Source organism: Limanda limanda, chromosome 1 (assembly GCF_963576545.1).
Source record: "Limanda limanda chromosome 1, fLimLim1.1, whole genome shotgun sequence".
Classification (NCBI taxonomy): domain Eukaryota; kingdom Metazoa; phylum Chordata; class Actinopteri; order Pleuronectiformes; family Pleuronectidae; genus Limanda; species Limanda limanda.
The window spans coordinates 41706225-41718354 of NC_083636.1; the positions used below are offsets into that span (position 1 = coordinate 41706225).

Sequence of the window (12130 nt, forward strand, 5' to 3'; positions counted from 1 at the left end):
CTTTTCTCCACATAGGTTTGAGTGGAGAATACGTAATTTACCCTCCACATCCGACATAGCAAACAACGGAGAAGTTCTTGAAGATGGATGACATTAAATTAATAATTGAAGTGGAGAAGTACAGTGAGCTGTATAATCCTCAGCACATATGAGACAAAAAAGACACATGTTGGGACGCTATTGCAGTTAATGTTGGAGCAACAAGTAAGTATATGCTTGAAAAAAATGATTAAATGCTGTTTTTACTGCAGGCTGATAACAGCAAAAGTATGTGATATTATTGGCGGGGCGCTTCAGCTCTGTTGTGAACAGCCAAGCGCCGGCGCTCTAGGGATTAGTGCGGCGCGTCGCTTCGGCGTCGCTTCCGCGTCCGGTTTGAACCCGGCGTGACGAGCAGTCCGCCCCGGTACGTTCGCCGGAGTGTCCACGTGACTGCCTCTTGTTCAGTTGTGCGATCGCCCCACACTGCCTTAACGATCGACCGGTCAATTGCGATCGACGTATTGGGCACCCCTGACCTAGACACTCACACACATGACCTCCTTAATTGCATAAGAAAACGACTGGCAGTATCCTCAGCTACCATTATAGAGCACAACATAGAACATTTTTAAAGTGTTTCTGGCACTATTATGTTGAGCGGTGAAATTCTGCAATTTGCAATGTTACAACTGCTCATATATTTTAGAAATTAGGACAATGGGCTATGCAAATAATACAATTTAAATGATTGATTTATTGAGTAGATGGAGAATATTCCATGACAAGTTATTATTCGAGAAATCTGCAACAATTATTGTGTTCAGCCTGATTGTCATGATTTCCTGTTCACACCACCCGGATACACTGTGTACATGAGTCACACGATATGCATTTTCAGGCATGCTAGTATGGACGGGAATAAAAATTGATACAGATTCAAAGCACAGGTCTGGATGGACTTCAGACGAAAACGTAGCATGGATGTAACCTAACTGTGACAGGATACTACAGCACCATGACTGATGCTGAACTTTATAACATGTTGAGAGCTTTACAAACCCAGTCACTCAAAACAGGTCAATCTGAGGAGGGCTGTTTTAGACAGGGTAAAAAGGTTGCTGTTTTAAATGATCCTTGTGGTATTTTGACCAAAATATGTTACAGACATTTCATTAAGACCCTAAGGAACCATATCAACTGTGGTAAAATGGGCATAATATGTCTCCTTTAAAAGTTGTATCTAATCAAACCAGGATCTAAATACTAAAGTTGTCCATTTTTTCCTACAAAATATGTTATACATTTCCTCCAGATCCCCTTTTTTGGGGGAAACGGGTAGGATTAACCTCCTGCTGTTCAGGGGCACCACCACTTGCTCAGACAGTCTTAGAGAATACCTAACATGTCTTTACCAATGAGAGGCGGTAAAGTATGTGATGGAAATCTGGAGATACAAGAGGCTGGAAACAACAAAGTTATCAACGTGTATTTAATAAGGGGCTTTCTGCAGAAAGGATCAACACAGGGAAACCACAAGGATCTCAGAGTGAAGATGGAGAACAGTGAAATGCACAGATCTTATATAGGAGAACTTAGAGCTGTCTCTCTGAACCAATCCAGACTGGTTCCATAGGTGGGGGAAGGAGAGGCATCTAAACATAACAGCTGATTCACATGTGTTTCCTAAGATGATAAGAAGACATACACTCCATCCTTTGTCGCAAAGGTATCACCGTATTAACGTCATAAAGTGTTCCGACCATAAAACAGCTCAAGTCCTAAAACATTTGGTGTATGTTAATACAAGTCATAAAGGTCTCTTGACAAGGCTGCAAACACTTACTATCCAAATACAAAATAGTTTGTCAACCATGCTTCCATTCACTTTCATTATCAGTGGTTGGCTTCTGTGAGTTTCCTGAAGAAAAGTTACATTTAATGTTTTATGCATCAGTCAAACTAAAGAGGGAAGCTGCTTTCACATCCTCACTTTCAACATTAACGTGTAAAGATCTCCGCCTTATGCCACATACATACATTAAGAATAAAAATGACAAAAGAAAATGATTATTATTATTAATCATCAGAAATGTCTTCGATTCAACATTGTTCAAAAGAAAATGTCCTGCTTAGTGAAGGTTGGTTGCTGTCTGTGTTCTTCATGACCATTCTGATTAATGAAACTGTTTCCTGAAGAGACGTTCTAATCATCAAGAAGAACCCACAGCCCTGATCCACCAGCCTGTCTTTAGATACCTAGCTGAGAAGAAAGACACGCTCTCTGTGAAACCTTACCTTCCAGGTTGTTACTTTTACTTTCTGGGATCATTCTTTCAACAGATAACTTTGAATTGTCATCAATCTCACAGTATCTTCTACATCATATAAAACAGACTCTGCCGCTCTTGTTACCGTCTATCTGATCATCCCCTTCATTCCAGCCGAATCTCTCTGCTCTGCTTGCTGACTCAGAAAGCTGTATTCATTCTCTTGTCAGATTTGTATTCACTTTGGACACTTTCAGCCTTATCTTGATTCTGTGTGTCTTTCTGTCTTGCTGGACTGTCCACAGCCCTGCCAGGCAGAGGCTCAGCTCTCTGACCCGTGTTCACTCAAAGACATGATCAAATGCCTCTGTGATCCACACCATTAACACTGTTGAATATCATAATCAAAGTCCAATTTGAACCTGAAAGAAAGCTTCACCTCCTCATCTTTTTTTTGTATTATTTTGGTTTTCTCAGAATCATGTGAGCCTGTTTTCTAAAAGACATGAAAGGGCCTGTTCTTTTTAAAACATCTCATCAAATTCCTGAAATCTATCTCTTGTCTGCCTGCCTGTATGTGGAATTCACATGTCACAAATCATTCGTCTTGTTGGCTTCACACAAGGGACGTGTATTCATTTTGGCCTGATGTAATTTCAATATTCATAAAATGTGACTACACAGGCAAAAAAAAACTTGCAGCCAGCGGGGTTCACACGCAGTCTGCAGGCCGAGTTGATCATGGCATCTTTACGTTCTTTGAATAAATTACACAATTGGTCGGCAAATGACAGCCCATTGCTAAAAACTGGCCTGCTGGCAATAATATTGGGCCAACCAGATCAATATGATAATTTGATTATTTTCATTTCACCATATCTGACTGCCAGGCATTGATCTCCATCATGGCAGTAACATTTGCAGAATCACTTTTTCCTCTTTAGCAAATGTTCATTTTGCTACTGCAATGCTTTATATTTAGTTGAAAGCATTTTGAGCAATTGTAAGGGCTAGAAAAGCCACGAAATCTCAAATGTAGACTTATATCCCCTGGCAGCACCTAAGTTGTACCATCCATTTAACTGGTAGACCCTATTAAAACCGCATTGATATTGGTATCAAATCAGGTAAAGCATTTTTTATGGGGACAGCATTACTCAATGGCTTAAACCATGGATGACAAATCTAGTACAAGAACATTTTTAAATGACCAGGTACACTAGACGAAAAGCAGTATTATTGTCACAGTGAACCTCTACGGACAGGCCTAATCCCCTGCTGTAACCAACTGTTTCCATGATGTTACCTCGGCGTTCGCCAGTGAAGACAAGGTGGGTCTATCGGCGTTTGCGGACCTTAAGGGGGATTTGGAGAACAAAGGAGAGAGCCGCGGGGGGGCTCGCTGAGCCTCGCGGACCGATCGCGACGTGTGATCTAATTAGCATATGAATCGGAGTCCAGCCGCTGGCTAGAACCACTCTCTACTCACCATTGGAGGATACCACAGACCCTTGAAACTAATGTCACTCGTGATTGGCTGGTAGAAGTGTTGCTATTGGTCACCTTATGGGTCATTGCAGTGCACACGTGGGGTCACAGCATTCCGCACGTGGGGTAAGCCCCTCCCACACAATATTTATAATAAAAATGTATATATTAATATTTATTATTATTTATAAATAAGCCTTTACCAAAAGCACTGCAGTTAATTAAAACTAAACATTCATGTGATGCTATAGGTGAACATATTGTACAGGGAACAAATGTGAACAAGGTATATGTGGAGTGAAAGCTTTATTTACATACAGCAAAAATATTGTACAAAAACTCAGATGAGGCTTGAAATGTTTCTCTGCAGCCTCTGGGTCATGACTTCTTTGTGGGACTCTGTCTGAATCTTCTCCAGTGTGTAGACGTCTGTGGTGTGTAGCTGTGAGATCAGTGTAGCTTCCAGTCTTATATGAAGTGTGGGACACAGGTCGGTGGGCTCCTGGCTGTGGAAGGATGGATCCATGTCATCTGTCCCGCTTCAATCAGCTGTAAACACATTCAGTAAAATTAGCACAGTTCAATGACAACATACACCTTTACATGTAACTGGAAAATTATTTAATGAATATAACCTTACCCTCTTTCTTCTCCGACAACTCCTCAATGCTGATGTAAGGTCTGGTCTGATCATACTGGCTCATAGTGTGTCTTTGTACGTCATGGACAGGCAGCTGGAAAACAACACATGTAACATGACTTTATTATTAATAAACGGAAATAGCCGCGCTGCATCACCGTTGGAAGATCCACAGCAAAAAAACACCAAAACAATTCATAAACAGTTACTTACATTCAATGGCTTAATTTTCTGCACTTTAAATCCGGACTTTCAGCGTTTCAGCCTAACGCCTCTTTGTTTGTGTGTGTGTGGGGGGGGGGCTGAGGCTGTGAAAACATACAGAAAAAAGTCACGTTGATGAAAAAACTTAACGAGAACAAACTGTTACATCTAAGTAATTCATACATATTTACACATGCACTAGATCTGCTCCAGCACTCGATGCTGTATTCGTATTTTAGCAACTTTCTCGCTATCCCAAAGAGTGGCGGACATGCTTTCAGATGTAGGGTTAGCTTAGTGGTTAGCATGGCGTCTCTAGCTTAGCTCTCACCTTAACTCAGGGACTGTGCGCCCGTCTTCTCCGCCTCGACTCGTCCACACCGGCCCCGCGGCTCTGCCTCCACACGCACTCATCTTCTCCTCCAGGGAAAAGCGTCGTGTCGACTTCAGCAAGTTATTTACCCCGAAGACAGAGTCACTCGTACGGGACAAGCTAAACACGACCCGCTTCCTGTCTGCGGGACACTCGACGCTGCTGCACTGTGTTTACGAGGCTGTGATTGGACGAGTCCATCAGCTGATGACGCGAGCGGGTGACATGAGCAGCGGTTACTTCATATGGGATGAGCATGTGATTGAGGCCAGGTTTATTTTTTGTGGTGTTTAGTACATTTACACACATGATTCATGCTGTTCTGTGTTCGTAACCTTATAGTTGAATGCACTTAAGTCGCTTTGGATAAAAGTGTTGACTGTTTTAATGGAATACTGAGAAAGTTTAATAACAACAATTAGACAATTGAAGTTCAAATTATGAAGGAATTTAAGCTCTATACTGTGTCTTCTTTATATTTAAAATAATAATCAAACTGAGTGACTGGATTTGTAATGGATTTGTATTTATATAGCGCTTTTCTAGTCTGATGAAGACCACTCAAAGCGCTTTACAGTACAGTTTCACATTCACCCATTCATACACACATTCATACAGTGCATCTACTTGCAGCACTTAGTTATTCTATGGTGGGCCGTTCAGGGTTCAGCATCTTGCCCAAGGACACTTTGGCATGCAGATGGTTCAGACTGGGAATCGAACCGCCGACCTTCAGGTTGGAGGACGACCACTCTACCCCTCAGCCACAGCCGCCCACGTGCCCAGTGGAGATGTATGTTGTAGCCAAACAGCCGGCTGCTGTGTTTTGTCACTGTGCAGTCCATGGGGGATTAAATATTACACTGAAAAAATAAATCATTAAATCAATGAATGTTTCATAGCAATTTTGAAAGTAGTGGTGAAAAGGTACCATTTATAATTCATGGAACAGCTTAGTTTGCCATTGACATGTGAATTTAATGCCAGTATTTTGGGAGGACAGATATTTTTATGGAAAGCCAGTAGAAGTTTGGAGCTTACAGGACACAGATGATCATACCCAGCACCATTTCTTTGCTGGTAGAGGTGTGGTTAACAAATCCTCTGTGCATTTAACCAGCACAATTGAAAACGTGACTGTAATCATGCCACTCTGTACAGTTGTTGAGATTTAGGATTGTTTTGGATGACAATAAAAATTTGAAATAAAGTGCATTGTTTCATTTCTTTTGACTGCATTGACCTTTGTTCGTGGTATACAATATAATTCATTATAGCACACTTACTTACTCAAGAACAATTTAAAATTTCAGGTTTAATATTTATTTTAAGCCTGGTTTACTCAGCCAGATAGTTTGTTGGTGCCTCTTACACATTGGTGTTATCTGCTCTCAGGGAAACTGATTTGCATTTGTAAAGCTCAGAGCATTGTCATTTGCATGTGAAAGCGTCCTCTAGGAGTTGGAGCAGGGGGGGCAAATCTCAACAGCTCACAGGCTTGACAACTGCAGGAACCCTGAGCGTTTCCTTTGCTGCCTGCAGATACGTGTGAAAGTCGTTAACCGAAGGATGTGCCAACACTTCTCTGCGACACAGATTGACACAAACGCTTCTTTTCATGCAGTGGTAAATGTCTGTGTTTGGTAGTGAGACACATAACATGTGCTTGAGGCCTCTGCAGTATTTTTCTGGAAGAGCTGCCTTTAAGTAACTCAATGTCTCTCATCTCTCAGCCTCCTCCGGCCTTTCCATCATTTTACACAAGGAAAGCTGCCACTTACAGTTAGACCCACTAGATAAAAAGCAGAATTACTGTCACAGGAAATCTCTACGGACACATCTAATCCCCTCCATTTACCTACGGTTTCCATGACGCGACATCCGCGTTCGCCAGTGACAATAACCTTAGGGAAGCGGCATAAACAGACCATGTGGGGGGATCTGGAGAACAAAGGGGAGAGCGGCGGGGGGTCTCGCGAAGCCGCACGGAGCAATGTGTGATCTAATTAGCATATGAATCGGAGTCAAGCCGCTGGCAAGAGCCCCTCTCTACTCACCATTGGAGGAAACCACAGTCCCTTGAAACGAAAAATCACTCATGATTGGCTGGTAGAAGTGTCGCTATTGGTCACCCCGGGTCATTGCAGTGCACACATGGGGTTAACCCCTCCCACACAATATTAATAATAAAAATGTATATATAGTTGTTGGTATAGTGTGTCTTTGTACGTCATAGTACAGGCAGCTGGAAAACAACATAAGTGACATGATTTTATTATTATAAACGGAAAAAGCCTTGCTGCATCACCGTTGGAAGATCCAAACAATTCCTAAACAGTTACTTACATACAATGGCTTCATTTTCCGCACTTTAAATCCGGACTTTCAGCGAGTCTCGGCCTAACGCGCAGTGATCGCCTCGTGTGTGTGTGTGGGGGGGGGCTCAGGCTGTGAAAACACAATGATGAAATGGATCAGATAAAGTGAACCTGGAGAATGTATTTTAAACAGCATAGCACATCTCTTCTTTAATTTTACCGTCACTCCGGTTCGTGGCACCTCCATTTGCATCAGAGACGGAGACTTTCCTAAAAATATACAGAGAAAAAATTCACGTTGATGAAAAAACTTATCGAGAACAAACTGTTATATTTCAGTAATTCATACATATTTACACATGCACTAGTTCTGCTCAAGCACTCTATTCGATGCTCTATTCGTATTTTAGCAACTTTCTCGCTATCCCAAAGTTGCAGGCATGCTTTTCAGATCTACGAGTTAGCTTAATAGTTAGCATGGCTGCTCTGTAGCTAGTAGCTCATACCTTAACTTAGGGCCTGTGCGCCCGTCTTCTCCGCCTCGACTCGTCCACACCAGGCCCGCGGCTCTGCTTTCCCACGCACTTGTCTTCTCCTCCAGGGAAACAGCGTCGTGTCGACTTCAGCAAGTTATTTACCCCGAAAACAGAGTAACTCGTTCCGACCATGCTAACAAGAGCCGCTTCATGTCTGCGGGATACAGACTCTGCCTTCACGAGGCTGTGATTGGACGAGCCCATCAGGTGATGACGCGAGTGACGTGAGGTTTTCACATTAAATCTTCACCTGTCCTTGTCATCTTAAAGCAGCGGTTAAAACAGCTTTTAAATTGCAACTTCATATGGGATGAGTATGTGACTGAGGCCCAGTTTATTCTTTCTGGTGTTAAGTATATTTACATATGCTTTGGATAAAAGTGTTGAGTGGTTTAATGGAATACTGAGAAAGTTTAATAACAACAATAAGACAATTGAAGTTCAAATTATGAAGGAATTTCAGCTCTATATTGTTTCTTCTTTATATTTAAAATAATAATCAAACTGAGCAGAGATGTATGTTGTAGCCAAACAGGCAGCAGCAGTGTTTTGTCACTGTGCAGTCCATCGGGGATTAAATATTACACTGAAAAAATAAATCAGTAAGTCAATGAATGTTTCGTAGCAATTTTGAAAGTAGTGGTGAAAACCAAGCATTTATAATTCATTGAAAACAGCTTAGTTTGCCATTGACATGTGAATATGGTGCTATATTTGCCAGTATTTTGGGAGGACAGATATTTTTATGGAAAGCCGGTAGAAGTTTGGAGCTTACAGGGCACAGACACATCATACGCAGCATCATTTCTTCCTGTTGAGCGGATTGCTGGTAGATGTGTGGTTAACAAATCCTCTGTGCATTTAACCAGCCGAATTGAAAAAGTGACTAATCATGCCACTCTGTACAGTAGTTGAGATTTAGGATTGTGGTATACAATGTAATTCATTATAGCACACTTACTTACTTAAGAACAACTTTGGTCTTTGAATCCAGTGATCTAAGTTCAAACCTGGGTAGAACCTGCAAATTATGTGTGGCAATGCATTGGCCATACATTACTATTCTGTACAATTAAATTTGAAGACTTTTCTAAATCGCTCCAACGGTTGCATTTTTTGACATTTTTTTGATAAGATTTATCGATTTTGAATAATCGACGTTGTTATAGGGATTGGCTGGAGTGTAGCTTTATCTTTTCCAGTGTGTTTAGCCAGGAAAGATTCCTTTGATGGGTTAAATGTTACGATTCAAGAGGATGACTACTGGGCGGGCCACATGGTCATTACTATTTTTTGTGTGTTGTTTTGCTGGCTGTTTGGATTGTCTGCCAAGGGTTTGGATCTGTCTCTCTCTCTCTCAAATTGGCACAGTCTCACTCTTATAAGATGCTTTGCCCACATGTTGAACCTTGCACCAGAACTATCCAGGGTCTCAAGGCTTTTGGATAGAATCAGACAGATGTCAACTTTTTCCCGCCTTGACACTAACACGCAACACCATCTGCTAGAAAGCAGGTCATAATCTGAAAACTGCACTGTGCCTCTTTTTGTAGTCTGCATCATATGTTCTGTATATTACACCTGTGCAACACATAAATTGTTGTATGTGGTGGTTCCATGGTCTAATTTTCACCTTTCCGGAATCTAAATCCAGTAATTTAAGTCCCTGTGTAAGTGAGTTCACATCTTGAAATTTCTATTTTAGGGTAATATCAAGTTCTTACTTGTGTCGAGATGCTGCTCCTTATCTTGGTAAAATCAATGTTGCCCTTCATTCCAGCATTCACCCATGCCATTGCCATATGCAGGAAGTCAGCGGGCCTTGGCATTGCACCACTCAAGAATTCACTCGGCTGGCCACTAAAGTGCCCCGGCAGGTTAGAGGAAGAGAGACTCAAGGAGACTCATGGACCCATGCGCAGGAGTGTAAGGGAGTGGGTTACTCTTTGTCACGGGTGAGTGACTAGAAGACAACATTTGTGACTGAGGAACAGGGGTGGAACTGATCGTCGTGAACGGATGATCATTTGAGGATGAGCTTTCGCTCTCTAAGATCCTGAGGTGGAGAGCATCCTCCTCTTTCTCCTGGAACTCATCAACAGGCTCATGATCGTCATCTACAATAAAGTGTAAAATATTCAAATTGCAGATCAGTGAGCTCCAGAACGATGGCATTTCTCTTGGCCTCCTTCATAATTGGGTCACGTTCCTATTAAAATAAATGACTTTGGATTATAACATTAAATGACATCCCCAAGTAACAGTTACTTTCCAACATCAATCTTTGTTTGATATTTAACTATATCTTCATTGCTAATAAAGGATGTACAGGCAGGAACGTGCACAGATAGACCCCTAGTGGTGCTCAAGCACATGCCCTTTTGCCCGGGATGAGAAAAGTGCACCTTCTGCTGGAGCCCAATATTTTCTTCATTTGTCAATATTTAAGAATACAAATTACTCTCTCTGTCATCAATTCCCCCAATGTGTTTTGATATCTGACGGGGCATTTATTTGAGTTCTTGTGAGAATTTCGCCCCGACATGCTCCGTGGCGGCAGGCAGGCAGGCAGAGAATTTAAATGCAGTTTTACTGTTCTACAAATTAGACAAGTTCACTAGTTTTGTTTCATTTAAAATCGTAATTATAGAAATGAAAGGTAGGTCTTAAGTTGAGCTACATGACAGTCTGGTGAGGCATATTGTGGTATATTATTAGTGTAATGCTGCTTGTGCTTCAACTCTCTCAGAAAAAAGTAGAACAAAAATGTGTGTGTACTGTGTTGTCAGCTTTATAGAGATTATGTAAGTCACTCGATTATTATGCAGAACATTGTTTTATCTCATTTACAAAATTTGCAGCATAATGCCAAGAAAAGAGAGGTTTGAGCACCTGCCCCCAAAAATGTCTGTGCACGTGCCTGTGTACAGGCGACATGTTACGTGGATTTCATTTATTGCAACCATACAAAAAATATCAACATCACAATCCCATGAATTCATGATATCAAATGAATGTGTATGGCAAACCCATGTGAGCCACATAAAATAAATTGGCAGAAGGCTAGAGGTTAGAAGACACAAGATCAAAGTGAGGAGTGATTAAAGTGTCTGTTGACAGCCAGCACAAATCAGTCTGTTTTAGCACTTCAGCACAATGTGGAGAACCATAAAAAGAAAATGGGAGGCACAATCTCCCATTTGTAACATTTGGTACATTGATTTATTAATGCATTAATATTGATATTAATAAAATACTGTATTTTGGTTGTTCTACTGTCTCTGAATATAGTATGTCATGTTTAGCTACAAGATATGATGCTAAACAATAATAAGTAATTCACAATAGCCAAAGTTTAAAACATTTCTTTATTAACACTGTTTATCAGTCTATCCAGTGGACGAAAACACGTATGCAATCTGCATTCTTCACTCATTCTTCTTCGATGTAAATGGGATATCACGTTCAGAGTTTAAATGTTTTATCACTGAGTGCAATGGGTCATTTTGTGTTTAAGGTACTGTCTCTAACACAGGATTAAAGGAACCAACATATTTTATATATGTAAATATTTAACATCTTTGTAAAATAATGTGGTATTTCAGTGTTGTCTTAAAATCCCTTTAGTGCTAAAATGATGAATGAAATGATATAAAATATCAAATGAAGCTCAGCGCAAGTTCAGTGAGGAAGACTTAAGCTGCACACGGTCAGCTGATCTACGGAGCACCTAACCTGCAAAGTGATCAGCTGATCGTGGGCGTTTCTAAATGCCCAATCAAGTCTGGCGCGGGCTTTTCAGCCAATCATTCAGGACCTGGCAAACTTTAAAAATCCCTTCTGTTCTCTTCCACAGTCAGGCGTCCTTCAGCGACGCGCATAACCCCTCCTCCACCCCAATCTCCTCCAGTCCCCAGTAGGATATTCATCGACCTCAACCGACTACATGCCTAATCTCACATCATGCTGGCAGAGATCATGGACCTTGATGACGGATCCCAAGACTGTCAGCGGATCGTGATTACGGCGGCACCCGATCACGGTGGGAGCTGATCGCGGACTAAAAAGGCAACAACCTGCCGACAATATACCTAGTACTCGTGGCATCCATTGCACTTCTGTCCGTCCTGGAAGAGGGATCCCTCGCATGCGGCTCTTCCTGAGGTTTCTACGTTTTTCCTTTTAAGAAGGTTTTGTAGTTTTTCCTTACTCTTGTGAGGGTTAAGGGCAGAGGATGTCACAATTGGCGAAGTCCAATAAGACAATTCTCACGGAAATGGGCCATCCAAAACTATCGCTTGACTGATGAACCACCACCAGTG

At 41.5% G+C, this 12130-nt stretch overlaps 1 long non-coding RNA gene across 1 annotated transcript; it reads right to left on the reverse strand.

Moving 5' to 3' along the window:
- Window positions 1-4008: 4008 nt before the first annotated feature.
- On the reverse strand, window positions 4009-5122 carry LOC133011594 (uncharacterized). Its single transcript, XR_009680758.1, has 3 exons — window positions 4591-5122; window positions 4378-4471; window positions 4009-4286 (listed from the first exon to the last, which is right to left on the reverse strand). It is a non-coding gene; the product is annotated as an uncharacterized LOC133011594 (long non-coding RNA).
- Between the last annotated feature and the right edge of the window lie 7008 nt (window positions 5123-12130).